We start from the raw sequence: 24,598 nt of genomic DNA, 5'->3' as shown, positions 1-24,598 counted from the left end.
GAGGAGAAGAAGGAAACAGAGAGCGGCTGGTTTTCTTTAGACTGTATATGGTAATTGATATTGGTATAGGGAAGGAGAGAGAGACGCCACGCGTCGGTGGCAAAAGTCAGTTTAGGCCGTTTGAACGAGCTGTTGATTTAACGGCGACACGCCGTTGCGAAATGAAATTCTGTGTATACGAGAGGCTGTGTTTTAGATGGGGTTTAAAAAAAAAATAGATAAATAATAGAATTCGTGGCTGTGCAAATTGGTATATCGGTTCGTAGATAGTTTATATAGTCATAGTTATGTATAGCCTATAATGACAATCATTTGAAATTATATATGAAAATGGCGGGATTTTTAAAACTGATTCTTTTTATTTTTTGCTTGTCACATCCAATTGTTTTTTGTTTTGTTTTTCAAAATGGGGATTCTTATTTCCTTTAGCTATATCCTCTTGTGTAAATATATTCTCGCGTTTCATTAACGAGCGCCAGTTGGACCTGTCAATCTAAAATATCCCCCAAACAAAAGAGCGGCACAGCCGCAGTTGCCTTAATTTGTTGTTTTCTTCGTCGTCTTTTATTTAGACAAACGCAAATGATAAAGCATTTAACTCTAATTATCATATACTCAAATATCATTCTTTACAATCTATTATGCCGTGTTATGTAATCTAATCATCATAATTTCGACTGAAAAACGTGTCAATCGCCTTTTAAAAGTCTAAATCAAATCAAAACAAACTCTAATGAAAATGCAAAAAATAAATTAAATAAATAAATAAGGGGGAAGTCAATTCCCGTATGGATATATAAACGGCACCTTTATATATACACGCGAGTTGATTGACACGCACTCAGCGTGTCGGCTATATTAAAGCGACCGGCTTCACTCTCACAGTTTCTCGGCACACATGTACATAAAATTCTCTGGAGACATTGCCAGAAGGATGCGAACATGTTGTACTTTATATCTCCCCCCCCCTCCATCTCAACAAAATCAAGGCGATTTTTCGAGCGAAAGAGACACATACAGCACTTTTAGTGTGTGTGTATAACAACTGTTTTTAATACACGCAGCAGCACACAGCACAAAACACGTGAAATTAAAAGAATAAAACAAAACAAATCTTTATTTATCCCTTTATATTATAGGCTACCTTTTATATTGAATTCCACATATAATATAATAGACCTAATAGACTATGTGTTGTCTGTGCCGATGTGCGCGCAGACACTTTCATTTCGTTTGTCCTTTTTTCCTTTTCATTTATTCATAAATGGCAAAAACATCCTGAAAATGATGTAATATAGAATCCCTCATAAGCGTCCTACTGTATACGGCCACTTGTTTGCTGTGTTTCTGTTATCGGAAGGCATTCACACACATGGCTTATATATAATGCCTTTTCAAAATGAAAAAACGTTTCAAGACATCTGATCTGATGGCGATGTAGCCCGAACTCTATAACGTATATATACACTGGGGGAGGATTATGAATTTCTTAGCTGAATATAAGCCAAAAACCAGCAGCGCACTCAACGTTATATATAGTGCTTTGCTATAGCGTCTATATTCGAATTGAACTGCTGCCCCCGCGCGTTCTGCGGCAAAAAGGCGTATAGGTCTATATAAAACTTGTTCCGCATTAAGAAATCTTCAAGCCGGAAGCGAGAGAAATTTAATAACGTATGTAATTCTCATTCATCGATTATTTGTTTTGCTCGTGGCAGAGCTCAAACTTTATTGAAGATCTAGACGTCATTTTGTTTCTTTCTTCAACTGAGTTTTGCTGAAACAAATCCACTCATTTCTTCTCAATATTGAAGACGTAAACACTTAAAGTAGTTCGCTATTCGTTCCTTTTTTTATGTTCTCTTGCGTTTATTCGCAACGAACTGATGCTCCGGCGTTCCGCACAAAAACCCAAGTTATTCTGCATGTATCTTAGCTATTAGACTATAATAATAAAAGGTCAAGCCAAAAGTGCGCGAGAAACGTTTCCTCATGCATCGATGATGTGTTTTGCTGGCGGCAGACCTGCACAGGTTGAGAGATGGCCGTCATTTAAAAATTTTTTTTTTTTTTCAAATTTAATTTAGGTTTCGATTTTTTATTAATAGGCCCAACTTAAAGCCACACACTCCACGTAATATATATTATAGTTTTCCTTTTTATTCCAGACGAGCCTCTTTTCTTGCATCTATTATTCGCAATGAATTGCTGCACCCACCCACACGTCCTGATGGCCAAAGACGTAAGTTGTTCTGCATACAAAAAACAAACAAAAGCTTCAAACTATAGACGCACGAGATATTCATAACGTTTTCTCATTCATCGATTATGCGCTTGGCTCGTGTCAGAGCTGCAAACTTGCCGTTTATTTTTTTCTATATGTCAAATTGAGTTTCAGTAATATCCACATGACACACCCCCTCTTCCTCAATATCTTTTGGAACTGCCCAATGTCCGACAAGGACAAACCCGTTAGCGCTCCATATAGCGCGTGTGTCTCCATGTTTCCTCTGTTTTTGGCCGTTGTTTGTGTCGTGTCCACCACCACATCAGCACAGCACAGTCCGCTATGTTTGTGTTCTCGGTGCCGATGTGTGCTGATTGTATTTATATACGACGAAGAGAATTACACACGCACGCAAACGCGCCGTGAAACGAACACAAACAACAACACGGAAAGCGGTTTGATGTTCTATAAACATGTACAATGAGCAACGAAATTCAATTTCAAAAAACAAAATGGACGAAAGCACTTTGGCTCATTAAGAATATGCCACGCCCTTTTTTTGTGAGGGGCAACTGGTGTCGTGTTGGTATAATCACTCCGGCTGGATCAAACAAACAAAACCAAAGTGTGACGGGCCCCCTTATACAAGACACTATTATATATCTATATACTTGTCTGTTTGACCTCTTCAGAAAGCGATTTATATACGGATATTAAAGTATATGGAACAACAGAAAATGAGCCATCGAGTGCTGGAACGTCTATATATAATCCTATATATACCACACATTTCATGTCAAATGGACGTATAGTCTATACATAGTTGACTGCTGGGCGATAGAGAGATGTATATAAGAAAACAAAGTATTAGCTAACCAAAACAGATGAAAGCAGGGATGGGGAACACACACGTCGCTGCTGCGTCATTAGCCAGCAGAAAAAGAGAATGGAGCATCTATTATACACATTCCACGTTGATGCGTTTTGCGCGGCTCTTTTCTCTTGATGTCGAACGGCGATCGTGGACGAGGTGCTGATAACGAGTCGACCACGCCCTTTTCGAGAAGAACAAAAAGCAAAACAAGGCAGACGAATGTATACGTGTGTTGTATATGTAAATGGCCAACGTCAGATGAACATTAAAGTGGAGGGGAAAAGCGAAATTAAAATTAGATTAGAGGAACTAATTTAAAAAACAGGAGAAAAAAAAAGGATTGGGATGACATAGCAAAAGTGAAACTGTTTTGTTTTGATTTATGCATGTAAATAATAAGAAGTATATAGGGAAACGAGTGTATGGTTTCAACTGGAACGAACCGCATTGATGTCAGATGTGAATGTTGGATACCATTCGAAAGGAAGGAAATAGGGAAATGAGCGTCTCATTATCAAATTGGGGTGTGCTTGGTTCCATTCGATTACCATATCGGCCCCACTTGTTGTCTATAACATTTCATCCATTTCAAATCTTTTATATTCTTCAATCGCACATCAAATTCTGATTTAACTGTACAGGCCACACACATGTTTGTTCGTTTCAACGTTCTTTTGTCTTTGACAACTTTTCAATAACAAAACAAAACCAATCCCACATTATTTGGCCATTTCTTACAGCGTGAAGCAAACGTTTCTTTGACGACCAAATGATGACACTGTTGATGGAAACGACACATTGTTATGTAGACTATATCCCTTTCAAGAAAAGAACCGTTCCCATATTGATGCTTTGTTGTTTGCCACATACGACTGGAACATGTACGCTGCTGCGTTCTTATCTGTCGACTCGCTCAATGTCCAACTAACAATCAGTTCTGTCTCTTTCGTTTTTTGTTTTTTTCTCTCACTAATTAGAGTTTAATGGACACCCCACGTCAGCCCCCATAACAAACATCAACAAAAAAAGGGAGGGTTGTGAGGAAGAAAACAAAAGAAAGTGCATCAAAAGCTAACAATCTATATAGGCTTAGTCTATATAGAAATGTCCAAGATGTTTATGTTTAGTTCCTTAATTGCTTGTGAAAAAACGCCATTCCTGAATTTTAATTCCTCTGCCAACTGTGTATTTCTATTTGAAAATGTATAGTCCACATATACACACGACGTATATAGGATTGCATGTACGTGGGCCACAAGAGTTGTTGTGGAAATGTTGACGATGTTTATCTTGGACGATTGACAATAGGAAGGAGAAGAAAATGCCACATCTATACATCATCCAGTACATGTGAACAAACTCTGAAGAGCTTGTGCTATGGAATCTCTCGTCTCTTTCCATCTCCATCAGCACAGCTGATGATGGAGAACTGCACAATCCATTTGTCACACCAAATATACAGGGGAGGGGAGAAAAAAGGCTGTTTTTCATGCTACCGAGTTTGTGTGTATAGATACATTATTATACGTATATTAGGGATGCACACAAACCATGAAGACGATCTTATGGCATCAAGATCGAGGCATAGATACACAAAAAAAAACGGCCATCTTGCTGGGAGGTGATGAAAACATCATCTGGCCACACAAATTGTTTTCAAAGAAAGCCCTCAGGAATGTGGCTGATGCATTATATAGAGCCTTATATATTTTACGGACAATAACATATTATTCTGATGATGTATTGGAATATTTTTAGTTGTTGAAACCCCCCCTGTCTTTTTTTTTTTTTTTCAAATGTTGTGTCTATAGTCCATCAGCCCCCCCTCGTTGGAAAGGAATTTTTATTTCTTGAATACTCTGAAATATGCCATCATATCCCTGTATTTAATCTTTTTGTATATATTTGTTGTGTTCAAAGGGGGGGATGATGAAGTATATATAGTAAATGGATTTTGATTTGATTGATTTATTTTTATTTTTCTGAATTCTGACGAAATGGTTGTTGTATTAAATATACGGGCAATCGAAGTTGGACAGAAGGATTCCTGCACGATTATTATTCGAGCCTCTGCCTCTCGTTTCAAATGGCTGATGGCATGCCTAGCATAGTTTGGTTTGTCGCACGGATTTTCATATACACATAAAGGCTTAAATATGTATATAAAGATGGAGGGGCAGCACTCTGTGTGTGATTTCACGATCTATATTATGAATTTAAACCAAATTTGGACTTTTTTTTTTTAAATGGGGGATGTCCATCTTGTATATGTAAAGATGAGGCCTTCGTCGTATTCGAATAAAGTTGAAACGAACAAATGTTTCGATGCAGACATTCCTGCGTGACAACAATGGCGGGCAACGTGTCGACATTTGATGGCATTAAACATTCAATTTGACGAATAAAAATAAGTTTCAAAAGAAAAAAGGATTTTTTTTTGTATTGCTGTTTTGCGATTTGACTTGCGAGAGGGATCAGTGTCCGCTGAACTAACGTGGAGAATGACTCCCATTGCTTGTAGATAGTCTACAACTATAAGATCTACATACCAATGTAGTCTGTAGGCCATACACACAATATAATGAAAAGGCAAAAGCAAGAAATCCCCCCCCCCTTGTGTGATGTGCTGCTGTGAGCCCGGATATATATAAAAGAGATCCTGTTCAAAACACCAAAGACAAGAATGTTCAAATTTTCATTCTCAGAAATTGAAATCCCATTTTCATCCGCGCATCCGTCATTTTCAATTTTTTTTTTTTTTATTTCTAAATAGATTTTCTCTACAAGTTGTCGGATGCATGTCATATTGTTCGCACACACACACAGAAAAAATGAAAGGCCCATGTACTCCCATCTGTTTTCCTCTTTTGTCTTGATTCTTTTCTTGGCGAGAGCGACATCCAGAATCTAAAGGGCGTGGGAGGGACACACACACACAACAACAAATACAACAAAAAAGGGGGGGGGGGCGAACTTTTATTATTATTTTTTAAAAATAGGCACAAGGAATCAAGTATATAGACCTTTATATTCCTCACAAATCCAATGTAGAAAAAAAAGGGCGCGATTTTCAAATGAAAAAAAAAAAATCCAAAATCTGATTGATCTGTTTCCGGAAATTCCTTCGATGCCACACACACAAAGAATAAGAGGCTCTCTCTCTCTCTCTGTGTGTGTGTACAGTATTGTGAATATACGATGATTGAGAGAACGGAAAGGCACAGAAAAGAATATAAGGAAAGAAGAAAAAAATGTTCAACTCTGGTGGCGTCTTTGACATATTTCTCTGTGTGCTGTGTATATACACGGCTGCCTGTCTTTTATATATATATATATATACCTCAACTGTATACATTATTCAAGGTTTTCTTTCTTTAGCCCTCGTACCATTTCACGGATCCTGACAAATCCGCTTTTCACCTTTGCTTTTCCCCATGTTCTTTCAATGTGGGGCTTGTGTGCTGTTCAACAGCTTGCTGTCCGTGTGTATATACCGGGAATTTCATCCGGCCGCGTTCCAATCCATCCCCATGCACTTTGAGAGGTTGAAGGTTTTTTTAAATAATGGAACGAAATCTATATATGATTTTAAAATAAAAAAAACAGCACAATGAGAAATAAAATAAAAAAAACGAGACTGATCCATTTGAAAAAAAAAACGGGGGGATGTATACGTGTGTTAAAAGGCATGTTTGGCTGAGGTACAGAAGCGAGCAACATATGCACATCACGGAAAGAAATGCTGTGCGCTGTAGGCAACACATGTGTCGCCTCTGTGTGGTACGTGTCACTTTTTTTTGGGTGAGATATCTCTCCCTTTTCCTCGTTGCTATTATTATTTTTTTTTTTGTTCTTTTGTCGTTGATTCCATTTGCCCTTTTTTTTTTGTATTTGTTGAACAGCGAGAGGTTCCCTGTGGAAAATGAGACATGGCAGGAAATATCACACACACACAACATGAGCGGGGGGGTTCAGTTTAGTCGACGAATAAAAAGAATTGATGGTATGTATTTTTGTTTCGTTCATATAAATATACATTGGCCTTGTGTGTGTGTTAGCTGCAAAGTATATATAAAGTTTGTGTGTATGAACAATCAGTGTCGTGTGCACTTGGATCCGGCTTCCGTATTGGTCACCAAACGCAGCGCGGATCGATGATTTCACACGAGACATCAGCAAAACAGACGGTCCTTAAAAAAGATCTCTATATTTCTCAATGTTCTATTCAACTTTGATTCACTTCATATACATACAATTAGAACCTAGTGAATATACACATTTCATAAAGAATTGAATTGCACCACACCTTTGGCAATCGATCAACAAAATAGCGACACCATCACCAAGGGGCGTCAAGAAGGGCGTGCTGTCACGTCGAAATCAAATCAATTGGCGGATAATCAGCGCCGATAATCGAATCATCTATATAAATAAGCGTGTCGAAATCGGCTGCCGAGGGGAGATTTCGTCTCGCCCTTTCCACCCCACCGGCAGCGCAGGCATGTATAGACGTGTCAGTGTGTGTGTGCTGTTATAGCGCATATATACATATATACAGCTACATATACAACGTCAAACGAGCGGCCTATTATCAAGAACGATGGACCGCATCGACGGGGGGTCTTTGGCTCATCCGTGAGGTACAGAAAAGAGACATTTTCTTTTTTCTTTTTTTCTAGAGGGGGAGTATAGTAGCCATTTTATTGATTGTTTGGCTCTTTTTCTTTCTTCAATGGGCACAACAGCGACGAACCACACACATAGGCCAACCGTATATATACAATACAGAAGCTCACTTTTTTTTTTTTTTCTAAAGAGATCCCTTCTCTTCTTTTTTTTTTTCTCTTTTCCCCCCTTTTTTAAGAGAGGGGATGTGGATAGAGAAGGAAAACGAATAAGAAAGAATGAGGCTCGCCACAGGTGGTACCGCTTTAATGGTTATAGTGAGTTATCTATATACATCTCTCTCTCTATATAGCCATACGGTGCAGTATTGTTATTAGATGCGCCAGTTACTGCTTTATAAATAATAATAATAATAATAATATTTAAAAAAAAAATTATTTCTGTGTGTGTTTGTATTTTTTTAAGGGGTTTTTATTTTGAGGGTGGGTTTTTTAAAATGTTTTCATCGTTTAACTGAGTCATTTAAATCGATAAAAATTCTTTTCAATTTTTATTTATTTATTTGATTTGATTTGATTTTTTTGGCTATTTTGTAAGTCCATTCGAATCTGATTGGATATGCGGCGCATTTTGGGCGGGTCCCACGCCGCTGTGACTGATCGATTTCTATTTCACTCCTTTTTTTCTTTTTCTTTTGTTTCGTGTTTTCTTGGTTGGATACATGTCTTGGATATATACTCCCCCCCTCCCCCCTGTTGTTGTTGTACTACGTGTCGGCCATGTTTCTCATGCACTGTCAACGCCACGACGTCAGACGTCCAAGTTTTATATCGCGCGCCGGCGCGCATCTTATACCGACATTCCCACCTCCTTCAACTTCAAACGAAAATTCCTCTGCAAATTCAGTTCTAGTCTATTCAACAAAATTCCTTGACTTTAATGAGTTTAATTATTAAAAAAAAACACATTATGTTAATTGTTTAAACAGATTCGAATGTTTGTGTTTCATTTCATTGTCCGTCAGCTTTTATATCAAAAATAAATCAATAGAGTTTGATTTTTTTAAATAATGCCGAGACTGGCCTGTGGGAAACGAAAATGACGCAAGTTGTCAGGACAATTGTGGGGTTGGAGCTGTCCAATGTCATTCCGACAATGTTTTTCTTCGAGATCAAAAGGCAGCAAAAATACAACAACAAAAAAAGGGGCCAATGAGCAGATGTCTCTTTATAAAAGACTAAATACGACAAGACATTCATGTTGGCCAAAACGTCTGGTTTTCAAAAAAAAAAAAAAGATGCATATTATTCGTGAAAAATGTGAAGAAAACAGTTGGGGGAGGTGGGCATGGCAAAAGTTTTGGCTATCTACTGATCAAAGAAGTTTCAACAACTATATACATGTATATAGGCGTATATAGAAAGACGCGAGTGTTTGCACGTCATTCAACTGTGAGCTTTTGGGTTCTTTTGCAGCAGGACGGAAACTTGTCCACACACACACAAAAAAAGAAGAAGAAGAAGAAAAAGGACCTCCAGAGTTTTGTTTTTCTTTCCCCAAAAAATAAAAAAAATTTCAAACGATATGTTTCCAAGTCTCTCGCGGCAGGGGGGACATGTCCAATAGATCACCATATACCATATCGGGTATATGGGTTATATACCACACCAAAAAAAAAGACACCCAAAACCGACCCTTTTTATTTTCTTGTTCTCCTAAACAGCACAGTAGGTCTATATACGTGAAAAGAAGAACAACTTCTTCTTCTCCAGTTTCGTATGGGCACATAGAAGATGTTTCTTATATGTGTGCTGAGAGAACCAGTTTCTTTCTTTATTTATGTATTTCCAAAAGGTGATGTCTTTTTCTCATGTAGAGTTATATAGTCGCCTATATAGTTCATCACTGTGTGCTGGATTTTGGTGGCTGCAAGCTGCTGATGTGTATAGGATCGGCTTTTGTGCGTTGCCTGTGAAAGGTGCCAAACGCATGAACTTACCACTCCAACCAATAGATACATCTATATACGTTTCCAAGCCAATATTCTATTGATTTGAGGAATAAACAAAAAAAATAAATAGAGGACGAGTTTGTGATAAAAAGGAGAGAGAGATGGGAATAAACGTATATAAAGAAAACATAAAATAAAAGAGCACAAATAGAAAGGTGAGAGTGTGCCATCCGTCTCTCTTGATCAATCTGCGCATCCATCAATGTCTGTAGAACAACACAGCGGAGCCCATATTTCTTTGTGCTTCTTGATGATGTTTGTCCCCCCACATTTTTCAAGGTTCGAATGTCTTTGGTGCAACGACAATCCGACTCTTATATACAATGTACAGTATATAATATGATTTATTATCATATATCACGCGCGATTAGCAAGGCCCTTTGTGCTTGTGTGTATAATATAAAGCATCTGTCTTATAGACGTAAAGACCCTCGACTCATCGGCCACAGTCTAAACAAACTGACGCTTAGATAATAATAATAAGGAAGAAATATGAATTCATTTTAACAGGACTCGCTTTATTATAGAACTCGAATTTGGTCCGCCAGTTGGCGGTCAACAAGCCAACAAAATCAAAAGGAAGACGAGTGATGCAAGTTGTATAGATATATAATCCGGATAAGATCAAATAAATACATTTATAAAAAAAAAAGAGGGAGGAAGAGGCCAATCGAAAAGAGAAAGGGGAGACATTTGTTTGACCCGAGTTAGACAAATGGTGACGTAATGAGGTATATATACATAATACAGCGTCCTCTTATGTATATATCCCCTCCTTTATATATAATATATCTCTTGCAACAGCAAAACCAGAGAGCCTAATCACATACACACGCAGCAGAACCTCTAGTATTACACACACAAAGAAGGTGGCGGGGGGGAATGGCTTTACACACAGCAGAGAAAATAACGTCATCATTCTTCTGCTTAAACGGTTCTTACTTCTTTTCTTTTGCTCGCCTGTTTTGACTGCGTGTGTGTTCCTCTTTATTCAATCACGCCACTTCCGTTTCACCTTTCTTCTTTATAGTCGCGTCACTCTCTCATACATTTCCCCCCTTATTTCTTTCTTTTTTTTTTGGTTGAAATTGTGTGAGGCACATCAAGAAAGAGAGAGAGAAACGACCTCTTGCACCCCGAGTTTGTTATTACCCGTTTAGTGGCAATTGTTGGAGGGCCTTTCTTGTTTTTCGAAAGCGTTTCACATGGAATCATCGGGTGCGCGCATTATATGGAACACATACAGCAGCGCAATATGTACAGGAAAAGAAGCAAAAATCCATTTGTTGTGATTATATTCTCAATAGTCATGGCGTTTTGTTGTTGTTGTTGTTGCACCATAAGCTCCGGCTATTTGAAAAAAAAAAAAGGAAAATCCATGAAGAGGTGAACACAATATACAAGAGAAGAAAAGAGATAAAAGAAGAGGCTCATTACGTTGTATACATTTCCAGTTGTGAACGGATCGTTAACATCTCTTTAACCCCTCGTGCTGTTTGTATTACTTGAACCATATTTAGTATATATACAGTTATATAATCTGTCGTGATTTTGGCTTTTCTCTCTTTTCTTTATTTTACTATGTGTACAATTGGATGTATGGAAAACGAGGAAGAGAGTTAAGACAACTGATTGTGTTGGTTATGTTTGTTTTCAATTCCGTTGAAAGGATAGCAGATTGTCTTTATATAAGAAGAGAAGCTCTTCGGCTTGTGGGCATGGCTTCGTCTTGAAACGCTGACGGCGTGCATGTTTTTAACGACGTTGCTGCAACATCGGTAATCAACACATGTCCTGCATAGCGGATATAAGACATTGAAATTCGCTATTGGGCATTTGGAAACGAACGGGCCATCATTTAACACATTTTCGATGCACGCGTTGCGCCATCTTGTTTGCCTATCATCTCACTGAGCTGCATTCCATTTCTCGAAACTAAAATTAGAACATGAAAACGGCGAAAATCGTGCGACATTTAACACCGTCATTATATTATATCGACGTATATAAGAAATGATTTGAAAGCGTCACAAAAAATACATAGCGGAAACACCCCCGCTGATGTTTGTACTGAGAAAATTGAGATAGAAAAAAGAAAGAAGGAAGTTGAACTAAGAAGGATAAATTGTCGACGCTTTTATGTCTAACTACGTTGCGACACACGTACAGGCAGATGGGGACGAGTTGAAATTTATGAGCTGCTATGTACGGCAAAAAAAAAGGATATAGCAGACATCAGCTGTAGCCGTTGAAACTGTACGAGGAGGTGCGTTTTTGGCCGTCACTCGAGACCCCAGCAGCACGTAGAGAGTAGAAGCTGCTGAGAACAAACAGAAGCGCATTGGAGGAGAGCAGCACAGCAGCCGACGATGATGGCGTTGTGCGTGTCGATGTACATATGCGAGTTGGCGCTATATACACACGCATTTCTATCTAGAACACATATAACACACACACGAAAAAAAAGAGTGGGGGGAAGGGAAAGAGTTTTGTGAGTCTAATTTTTCAGTGCAGCACAATTTTATTTATTTTTTTGTATAGAAAAGGAAGGACCGACCATGTTTCGGTGTCGCATTCGAAAACCGAGAGGCAAATGTGTCGTCGTATTTACGGGTTAAACTGTGATGCTGATGGTGTGTAAGATCATTTTTATTTCCCCTCCCCCCGCCCCTTAAAAAAAATAAAAAATAAATAAATAAAAAGGTTTTCATGAGCGCCAGCACATACAACAGTTGACATATTTCCATTCACAACAGATGTCGTCACGTGGCCGTATGTATATTTTTCAATTAGGCAGAAAACCAAATAAATTCATTCAAATGGAATAAATTGCTGTTTATTCAATCCGCATATATATGCGCTGGTGCCTCGTTCTAAAAAAACTCTCCGACAGTTTGAAATTGCTGTGCTGCGTGTTGGGCCTTTATTTTCACAGACGAAACAACAACAAAAAAAACAAATAAAATTTTAAAATCAGGGCCATTTGGTAAGGATCAGCTGACCTTTTAAAGCGGTTTCCCAATAAGAAAGAAAGCGATGAGCTTCTGCGGCTGTCGCTTCTTATACACATGCACTCAGAGAGCCCGCCTTTAACGTTAAACAGCCACTGAGTAGCTCGTCGTCGGCGAATGGATCATCGTAACACAATCCTTTTTCTTTCCTTCTTTCTTTCTTTTTTTTGCATATACATATACGCCACTTGTGATTATCTGCTTCCGTGTTGAGCTCTTCTCTCCCCCTTGTCCCGGCCGTTTCCATTTTGTACGTAAGAGAAACAAAACAGAAGTCCCTCTTCAGTTTCGGTTGGCAAAGAGAAAAGGGCCAAATCATGTCGAGAGATAATACGCATACAACAAGTCAAAAAGGCAGACAGCTGAGGTTATATGACCCCTTTGCTGCTAAATTGTTATAGATAATACACCAATGCTGTGTGTGTGTGTGTGTGGCAAAACGAAAGAAAGAGAGAGAAAGAGAGAGAATTTTTTATTATTTCAAATTGTTTCAGACAAGATGAAGAGGTCGTGGCGTGTGAGGTCTTCGGGGTTCTGTTTCGTGTTTGTTTTCTTGGCGCTTTTCATACGGTCCATCGAGTTTTCTTCGGCACGCGTGCGCTCTATATATTATAATATATACGCCCTTAAACGGGGTGATTTCCATTTGTTGTTTTGTTTTTTAAATCATGGGAAATGAGAAATAAAAATCGACGTCTTTTACTCTCCACATTTCAGTGGAAAAAGTGGGCGGCTGGACAGTCTTGAAAAAACACAAAAAAAATGGAGAAGTGGAGTTCGTTATAATGCATGCATTATGCACAGCAAGTGTCGCGATCGGACGTCGACGGGCGTTTAGAAAAAAGGAAAAGCACTTGACGGGACTTGAACTCGTCACACAGGCCATTTCTTATCTTCTTTCTTTTCTAGAGCCCTTTCTCTGCTGTGTGTCTCTCTTAAAAAAAAGGATTAAAAGATGCTCATCGTCGAGGCGAAAACGGATGAGTGGACTCTTATTATATACAAGCGAACCGTAACAGCCACGCCCGTTATCGACTTTCGGTTGCTACTGAACAGCACACCTACATATTATATGTGTTTTTCTTTAATAGCTCCACTCTAGACGGATTTGAATCGACTTGCTCTCTCTATAAGAGACTCCCCCCCCCAAAAAAAAAGAAAACCTGACAATTTATGCAAATCACTTGATCCCTTTGCATCCTCCCCTATTATCGAATCGTCACCCTTCTTCGCCTTTAATATAAGACCTGCCCCACAGCTGTATCTATAAAGCTTTAACCATAACGTTCGCATCATCTATATACATTTTTTTTTCCTTTTATTGAATAAAAAATAGAAAACGGGGCCAAAAGTGTCAAAGAGGAGACAAACGGATCACGCAGCTCATCGCCATTGAATGCATAAATAGGTATATATATATAAGACACACATAGATAGTCTACATAGGCACCTCCCTTTATATGTGCAAGTCTTTAATGGCGGTCTGGATAACGTGAAACTATCAACAAACCGAACGGATAATATTACCGACTGAAGGAGGAGCTTACAAACATGAAAGAAGAGACAGTTTAGATGTATATAGTATAGTATATACTATAAGACTGCTGTAGGCCTATATATGTGGATAAACATTATATAGGTCTAATATACACACAACGACACTGCGCGCAAAAGGACACAGTATAGGGGCGTTGCCCAGCCAATCTTCTTTCTTCTTTCATTTTATTATGGAATTTTTATTTTTTTTCTTTGTCTTTTGTTTGCAGCCTATAAGAGAACAAGAGAAGCCTTTGATAACGACACGAAAATGGGAGAACAAAAAAGGAGGGAATGATTGAATCTGGTTGGGGAGACGGCGCTTGTATGTAGCCTACTATACACACCAGACACACAGTGTGTCATATACCAGACTGTGTGATGTGTATAGAGAATCGTCTTTTCTATTTTCTATATTTTATTTTTCTGTATACTGAATTTATCGACGAGGGCCGAGTTCCAAGTTGTCGAGCAACGCGGAACGCAGAAGGAAACATTGAACGTCTCTCGCGGGACCGATCGTCTTGTTTCCTCTCCCCCCAGCCGTGAAAAGGAAGTGAAAATCAATAGACGCGTCTCTTCCTCTCTTCCATTCTCCTGTATTCCTTTTCCTCGTCCCTCCCGTGTTCCCCTTTTCGTGTGTGTGTATATATATATATGAAATGGAGTTATACAGAAGAAAAATGGCAGCGGCCATTTGTGACATAAAAAATGCGCGTCTCGGTTATATGAGGCCGAAAAAAAAAAATAAAATAGTTGGGGATATATATCTGTATATATAGCCTATACAAAAACATAAATATATACAGGATATACACCATCATATATATCGAACGTATATATATAAAGACGCATCAAGGATGTCGGTTGTCTGTCGCACGTTTTGTCGTGTCGTCCAATCATGTTCAACCGGCCGCCGGGCTCCGTCGCCAATCAAATCGCTCGCTCTCTTATAGACACGGCCATAGTTTTTTTTTCTTTTTCTTTTTTTTATATATAATGTAACTCCTTTCCCCTCTCCCCGGAAACGGGACAGACAGAATGGCGGCCGAACCAAGACGACGCGACACATTTTTTTTGTTAAATAAGATGGCCACCTCCCCAACCTTCTTTTTTTTTCGAAGGGTTAGAAAGAAAAAAAAATAAAATCAGTTGTAAGGGCTCCTTATAGGCTTCCGTATAATGCCGTAGAGATATATATGTACGGTCTGTGTTATATGTATAAGCGTAATCAATTGCTGGACTCGACTAGGTTTCCGCCAATGACTTGCGCATCAGCACCCCCGATAATATGTCGACTCTCTACACACATTTTCATCATTCATTAGGACGTGCTGTGATGCAATCTGTGAAATCGTTTTCAATTGAATTTGAAAGGCTATAATGTACAAAAGATATATCTATACATAATACACGTCGTCCTTCATTTTTTTTTGTGCTGCATAATCATTTGTTCGAAGAGTCGAAGATTCGAAGAAAAGAGTGAACAAGCATTTATTTTGTTTTCTTTCTTAAATAGACCGCGGTGGATATATGTATGTAGAGAAAACAAATGAGAACCGTGGGGCCGAGCAGTAGCGCAGGGAATGTATATAACGTCGGTGTTAAAACCCATCAACTGACACCTTTTTCTTTCTTCTATTTTCTTGCTGAATCGACGTTCCGAGAATCGAGATCGATGCAACGCAACATGCAGCACATTTTGTGCTGCTCGCACACAGCAGCCAACGTGTCTTTATATTTTTCTTGGCTTTTCATCACCAACTGCCGTCTTCTTTTATGTATGGATGTATATAGAAAACCTCAGTCGTTGTATATATAATAGCTAATATAGTACATCAAAGCGATTAGACTCTTTTTTTTTTTCTTTGAAAACATTGATAGTTTCATGTGTCTGGAAACGGACGATGTTTTTTTTTAAAATGCAATGCATTATGCAAGTTGGGGGGAAAACAGGCGTTTCAGTGGATTGCGTATATTTGCTATATATACACGTCCCTTGCGAGATTCAAAGACGCATACATAATTAAAGGTAATAATATAAATACCTCTAACATTGATATATAATTAGGCCGGACTCGGCCATATTTTGTACGTATATATCAAGACCAATGATTTATTCTCAAGTTTCCACGAGTAAACAAAGACCTGCTTTTAATATTTAAAAGGAAAAAAAATTAATAAAGGTTAGGACTATACTCTAACTAAAGGTATATGAATCTATTGATGTTGAGAAATGAGAATAAGAACTTACAAAAAAGAAGAGGGGTCTAAAAGTTGTGCTCGGTGCTGGACGCAGTACTCAGCATGTATACAGGAGTGTTATATATGCATATAAATTATATATAGAGAGGAGATTGTGATATGGTTGAACAGGAATAGAACTAAAAATATCAAGCAAAAGTCAAAAGGAAGGATGGCTTTTGAGGAGTGCCAACAAGGCAGAGCTAATGCGTTTCACAGCAATGAAGATTTTTTTAAATATTTTTCATTTCATTTCAATGCAACCACGTTGCTGTGTATACGTATATGCTGATCCGTCTTACAATGGACACAAGGTATATATATATAATGTAAAGAGAGAGGGGTTCGAAGGGGGTGCTGCAAAGCTCGAGGTCTTTTCTTTCTTGGGGCTGCGTGAGGCCAAACAGCTTTTATGTTATATATTCCTCCCCGGCTATTATGCGTGTGTACATGCGTATAGACATTCTCTACAAGTCCAAAAGTCAGGTTCACACACACACACGCAGTTTTCTAAAGAAAAATGTGATAAAACAGTCTAATAGTATCGTCATATCCCTTCCCACCCATCAAAAAAGGGGGGGAAAACAAAAATGTGAGGCCATTTTGCTCTATTTGGTGTGTTGCAGTCAGCGAAAAATGAATCGGATGTAGTATTATAATAAGAAAAAAAGAATCCTATATACACGAGTTAGCACGGTGGTCTATAAGAAAAACACCGCAGCGGGAGATGAGAGGAGCTATATATATATTTCATTCATCTATACATATACAACCGTTGTCCCCCCCCCCCTCCCCCTTACTTCTAGTTTTATTTATATTTTATTTTTCCCTTTACCTTTTTCTTTTTTGATATTCACGTATATTCAAATGTGCATATAGACGTGTGTGTGCGAGGCTCAATCTATATAAAGTACAAGTTAAAAAGAGACGAGCATGGAAAGTTGAAAGGCTAAATACAAACACTGGCAACGGCCGTGACGAAGAAAAGCTATTCATTCCTCTTCTTTCAATTTTTTTTTTTTTGGGGGTGGGGGAAGGGGATTCTTTTCGATGTTTTGATCCTCTTTTCTTTCCTTTTTACTTGTGAATTTTCAGGGGGTCTCTGCTGTGTGTTGCCATTGGATATGTCAAAGTCATGACTTCTTGTTGGACCAACTGGATCCTTTCAGAAAACTGTTTCACTCACGTCTATAGAAACTTCCCCCTTCTTCTTCTTCTTCTTCTTCTTCTTCTTTTTATGTATATATACGTATATAGCTATAGACTAACCTCTACTTGATATAGCAGTTGAATGGATAAATATACGTGTTTTGGAAACGGCTGACCTCCCGCCGACTTCTCTTCCGTCTATTTACTATTAGACAGCATTTGCGTATATAATAACAGAGCGAGGTTAAGAAAGAAGAAGAGATGTATTCTATACTATATAGATTCGAAATGGCATCCTGGGCATGTCGTCAAGGACTTCTTTTTTTCATTCATCAAGACGCATCTTTCGAGTCACTCGTCAATGGAACTGTGTGTGACATTCTTTTGGACCTTTTTCTTTTCTTGTGCGTGTGTGTGTGTGTGTGTCTAACACGGCCTATATATATATGTGGCGTATATAGACATCCATTGAGAACAATTTGGGCTGCAAGAATTTTCGTTTTGTTTGGCTCGATCTTCTTTTGCCTTTCAATTCGTTTTCTTTCTACATGTGTGAAATTGTACATATCGTCCAAGTCCGCGTTCTTGACTCGAGAGCAGCAGCACAATGGCACCTTTTTTTTTATTTTATTGATATGTATATACACACACGTATAATACGTTGGAAAAAGAATGTTGTCAGTTCTTCCTTTTCATCCGTTTATTTCTTTTTCCGGTGTTGCTTCTTCCGTTGCAACTTGATGGAGAACCTCAAAAACGAAATTGACCCATCACCTATAATGTTATAACGCACAACAAACGTATAGCCTATATATATATATATACAGGAGGGGTTATACTATATGCATTGTGATGTTGGAGGTTATAACAAAAGGACAAGGAGGGGGAGGGTTTCGGCAATCACACACGCGTTAAAAAAAAAAAATTTAAGCGATGACTTTCTTACCGATAATGCACACGTCACCTGGATCTCTATGGCAAGAGGGGGACACATCTTAACGTTCGTGTCACACATTCCTAACTGGATTATATATATATGGAAGTGGAGGGGGGGGAGGAGGAACGATCTGACAAGCAGGAAATGATGATTGTCGCAATTTCTTTTGTCCTTTCGTATTATCATAGGAGAAACCACCGACTTTTTTTGTTGTTGTTGTATATTTTATATCTTTTCTCCGCTTATTGTATGCAGTCCAATACACATAAAAAAATCAGACAAATCTCTTTCAATTTATATTAGCCTTTTTTTCATTTTTATTTTCATTTATTCATAATAAAAGCATCGAAAGTTAGAATGTGTGATGGGGAGGGCCGTCCATTCATAAATCAGTTTCCGGAATGTTTATGTATATAGTAATACAATGTATACCGGAATTATAAATCTATTTTGACACATATGCTCCTATATGACTGCGATGAGCAGATGACACCACCCTCCCCTCGCCTATATGTACCTATCATACCTTCGAAATGATTAGCTTTGCACACCTGGTCGATATAGAGAAATAAACAAATGAATCACACACACACACACACACAAATAAATAAATAAAAATAAAAATTCCGCGCAAGGGGGAAAGGAGAACACATTCCATTTGGTTTATTGATGACGTGACGGGTCTAGACGTGGCGGAACGGGTTGCGACGCTGTTCGACACCGTGTCGTTCATTCCATTAGCAAATCGTATACAGATGAACGCGTCTATTTAAATATAGACGCTGATGTTTTTCTTTGCCTGTGGGCCCTCCCTTCCTTCTCCCTCGTGACGAAGGCTAATAAAGACCAGATAAATATATACACAAGCAAAAGAGTGGAAAGCAAACCTCAGCTCTCGGAAGAGAGAAGTCAAAGAACATTCTTGAAGGGCGTCGAAGCAACTGCCAAAAGAGTAATAGAATGAAGAATGGAGAAGACGTCGGTGACAGACAAGAGTCCTAAGTGTCTCTGTGTGTGTGCTGGGGCCAGAAGAAAAAAAAATGTTGCAACAAAACAAGGGGTCTGAAAAAATAAAAAGAACCCCAGGAAAAAGGGGTGCTGATGTTTCAGCGAGAGGCAAGAGCATATTATCTAAAAGCTTAAAACAGAGCGAGACCCATGGGGCAAACAAAAACTGTTTTTGCTGGTACAGTTATAGGTCGTATGTGTGTGTGTGTGTGTGTGCTAAGAATAATCCTCGTCTAATATTATATATATATATGCTGCATATATAAGAAAATATCCTGCACAGACACACACACACACCCCTCATGTCGTTTTCACTCGTCGTTTCTCCTCATCCGTTGTGGGGACACGCGTTCTGTATCTGTGTCTACAGATATATATTTAACGTGTATTTTATGCTATATGTGTTATAAATAAACATAACAACGTCGTTAATCTCACTTGGTATAATATGGCCTTCTTTTTTCTCTTTTTTTTGGTGGCACGAGCGCAACAGACAGTTTCGAATCACAATGGCAAATCAATCAAACATTTCATCGTCAACTCTTCTTTCGTTTAGAAGTTTTCGCCTTGGATGTATATTGGTTATAGTTGCGTGTAATGAATTTGATTGTCACGGTGTGTTTCACATAGTTTTTTATACGTTTACACGTGAAAATTATATATGCACTAAATATATATGATAACATAGAGTATAGACAAGGTTATTTATCACAATCCCGTTTGGTTGTGTATATACGAAAGCTAAATCCTAGGAGAATATATAGAAGAAGTACGAGAGTATAGGTCTATATCAGCTGTTGGATTTAGAAAGAAAAACAAAAGCTATCTAGATTATTCTGTATATTTGATGTATACAATGTGTATATATATAAGGACGGAGTCGTTGGCGATCCACAAACACGACGAAGAGCGATACATCGGTCTGATCGTGTTGGGCCAATCTCGAGGGGATTTCACGCCAACAGTATTTTCCTTTTTCCTTATTCGATTATTCCCGCCTATAGTTTCTCGACGAGCATTACGAATCGATACGTTGAATTGACAACAAAAAAAAAATGTCGGACAGAAAGAAAAACGATAAATCCTTCGCGAGCGTTTGAAAAGATAAATATAAATACAAGACAAGCAAGTTTGGAACTGTTTAAAAAAAAAGGATATAAACACATCATCAACTATTTGGCCCATCTCCTTGTGTGTTGTGTGTGTATGGCAGCAAATACCAAACAACTAACTAACACCAAGTATATAATAACATCAGGCAGATAATGATCACAGGTCGAAATGTGCTGCTGCTGTGTGTATATAAATATATATCATAACTGGCAACGGCCATGTTTCCTGGAACGCATTCCACAAACGCGCCACGCAATATATTGAAAAAAGGCTCAAAAAAATGGCAGAAAATGAATTTTGCTCGGCTGCCATGCCATATGACGACTCGTCATTTTTGTTTTGTCCTCTTGTCTTGTCACACGAAATGTTTAACGCATCGGAAATATGTGTCGACATTTCGGCCAGCCTCTTCAGCATCACACACGCCCCCCGTCTCAAAGATAATGAACAGCACATAACAAGAGGAAGAACGCGCTCACAAGAAACTTCTTGCTGTGTGTATATATGCTATATCTTTATGTGTTGTATGCGATGATGATGATGGAAGACACTCCCGACGCGGGCACACGCGCACGCCCGTCGTGAGAAATGAAGGTGACGAGTGCGCGACTTCATTAGCGTTTTGGCCCTTTACTGCTTGTTATAATCTACTCGATGCGCGTCCGTAACTGTCCCTTCCCCTTCACTCCCCTTCTCCTCTTTCATAGTTTAAGATGACGGATGTTTTGAGATTAAGAAGAAATGTCACAAAGATCCAAAAAGTTCTCCCACATTTTCTTTTTTAAACTGTCCCCCCTTACCAGAATTGAAAAGAAAATCAGGGCAAAATGGGGGGGACAAGTGACACGCGCATACCAAAGCGTCGTGTGTTAAATCTATATACATATTTTGATTATTTTTGTTTTTGTTTCGTGCAAAGTGATGGGGAGTATAGACTTCTGAAAAAAAAAAAAATAGAAGAACGAAAGTTATATGGCAAGGAAAGGCCTCGTTAGTGTCGCGTCCTGGCTTGTGCCACTCTACTGGAAACGAGCATCCCAAAAAAAAAGAAGAAGAAGAAAGAAACTGCTGGTGTGTGTGTGTGTGTGTCGCACACACGCGCGACACGCTGTTATGACAGCCGTATAAATTCCCGCGTGTATATATATATATATTGTCAGAACTCTCTGGCGTTCTATAACGTTTTTTGTTGCTGCTGTTCGTGTCGCCTTCTTCTTCTTCTTTTTTATTGTGTGCGAGAGTTGACGTGGTGGGCCGGGGTTAACCCCCCCCCGGAAATAAAAGGAGAAAGAAGAAAAACGACGTTGATGCAGTTAACCAACAGGAGCGTGAGAAGGACACATAGATACACACACACATATAGGGCAGCAACCAACAAAAAAAAAATAGTTTTTGGTTTGGCATGTAAGCAAAAGTATGTCTGTGTGTGTGTGTGATTTCTGGCTTATTGTAGCCTATAGATGCTCCCCTCTGTGTTTTGTTATTTGGGAGCAACACAACAGACACAGCAGCAGCTGATGATGATGACATTGCCTTCCTCTTGGCTCTCCTCTAACAGCTTCAGCTCGTTGAATGTGTATGCGTGTATAGATCACGCACACCGTCAACAAACAATTTCAAAAAAAAAAGACTTTGGTTTTGAATTAGCGCGCCAAATATTTCGAACGGTTTAAAGGTCGCATTATTTCAATCAAAATGCAACGCACATTTTTTTTTGTGTGAAGGGGAAAACTGTTGACCCACAAGTCAAAAGCGACGCAGATGATGGGGCGGATGCTGTTTTTCCCATTGGTTGACCCCCATTGACCTCTCTCCAAACTATACATGGCGCGTCTCATCTTCTCTGCCAACTGCCACAGCACCAACAATCAAAGTCGAAAAAACCAGAAGCATCGCTTATTGTATACAGACAGGAAACCCTACACACATACACACCGATGCTCCTCTATATCTATATATCCTCTTATATAAATGTATTATGTACTATATACTATATCTCTGCTGGTCTTTTGTGCTGTGGCCTATAGCTCCTCTTCATCATCGTAAACACACACACACACACACCCCTAGTGCGCGCTATTATTGTATAGGCTAACTCTATATAGCGCAACTTAACGACCATCGTTTGCAACACAGGACACAACCCCCCCCCCCTTACCTTAAAAAAAAAAAAAAGGAAATAGTCAAGCTGCATCTAAACTAATAATGTCCCCTTTTCGATGTATTTTGATAGGAAAATTCATTTCCTCTTTTGAGGCGAATCTCGCGCATTCTGCAATTCGGTTTTTACATATATATACATGGGAGAGAGGCCGTGATCTCTTGTCTATTGTCCATATACGACATATTGTGTGTGTATTATATATAGACAGACACACGTGAAGAATGGAAATCAATAGTGGGTTGCAGCATACGTATATATTTTTCTATACGATCGTCTGTTTGCAGAAAGCCTCTTTTTTGTGTACATATTATATATATACGTATAGCTATATGATATTATTTATATTTGGCTGAAAAGAGATCAAAAGAAAGAAGGGGATATAATTTTTTTAGTTTTTAATCGACCGCAGTCGATGTGTATATAGAGGGATGTTTAGTTTGAAAGAAAGGAAAGGTGTCAAAATAAATGGATAATATTTATAGCCATTGTAGTCTATTACAGATCGACGTCGGTGGCTACGTTTTGCTGTGTCTATTGTATAACATTTTATAGGTGCGGCATTGCCGCGTCAATGCAGAATCTTAATAATCAAATCTGATTGATTTTTTTTCGGATTTTGGAATCATTCATTCTATACGAAAATGCAATCAAAGTATATATATACGTTGTCTATATACAGTTATAAGAGGTGGAGGGAGTTTTTATTGTCATTGAAATGACAGGATCAGTATAACACGTTCGATCTCATATATATTGAATGTATATAAGGCAAATGTCCCTCTGATTCCCTCTTTTTGTGTGTGTCTGTGTGTGTCTCCTCCACGAGATTGAGCTGGGATTGTTATCTCCCAGTCACAACACACCCACTCATCAACCACTCCCTCTCACTCATGTGTGTGTGTGTATCAACGTTTATCGAAGAGACACCCGAAAGTGTGAAAATGTCCCCTCTTTCTTTTTTCTTTTATTATTCTAGCCTATCTGTAGTCTAATGCAAACAACTGAAAACAGGGGAGAGAAATGCAGCCGAACTGACTGCGGCCTTCAATATGAGAAGGTGGACCTTTCTCGCCCCCCTCTCTCCGTTCTTGCTGTAACAACACACAAAGGAGAGGGAAATGAGAGAGCAATATATACGGGCTTTTAAAGCTCCTCGTCACATATTAAACACACGGCCCCCAACCCCCTTGTGATGAGCCGATTTTCATTTTCACCGTTGAATATGCATGAGCACATCTCAAACGATAAGACAGGGCCTGTTTTTATTGGCAAGTTGATGTAGATCTTTTATATATATATATAGTCTTATCATGTAGTGGACAATGTGACGGATCGTTCTGGCGCGGGCGTGGTTAATAGTGCCAATGACGTTTTCAAAAAGAGGCACAACGGCCATCTGTGATGATGTTCGTCCTGGTTGCACGAAAAACGTTTTTCTTTCTTTTCTTTTTATTTAAATATTATTTTTCCTTCGGCAAAAGAGTGGAACCGAATTCGAGGTGAAATAAAAGAAGAGTGGCAGCGTTGTCGGCGAAAAAATGGAAATCAAAATGAAAAAAAAAAGGTTTAGATATTATGCACACACGAATAAGAGAGTATATACGATGTACACGTGTAGTATATATCTATACGTATATATATATAGTTTTGCGTCTCCTTATAAAATATATATAAGGATGTGCAAGAAAGGGAGATTTA

Source organism: Daphnia magna, linkage group LG5 (assembly GCF_020631705.1).
Source record: "Daphnia magna isolate NIES linkage group LG5, ASM2063170v1.1, whole genome shotgun sequence".
Lineage (NCBI taxonomy): Eukaryota > Metazoa > Arthropoda > Branchiopoda > Diplostraca > Daphniidae > Daphnia > Daphnia magna.
The sequence above is the reverse complement of the archived record's forward strand: the minus strand, read 5'-3'. Positions refer to the sequence as shown.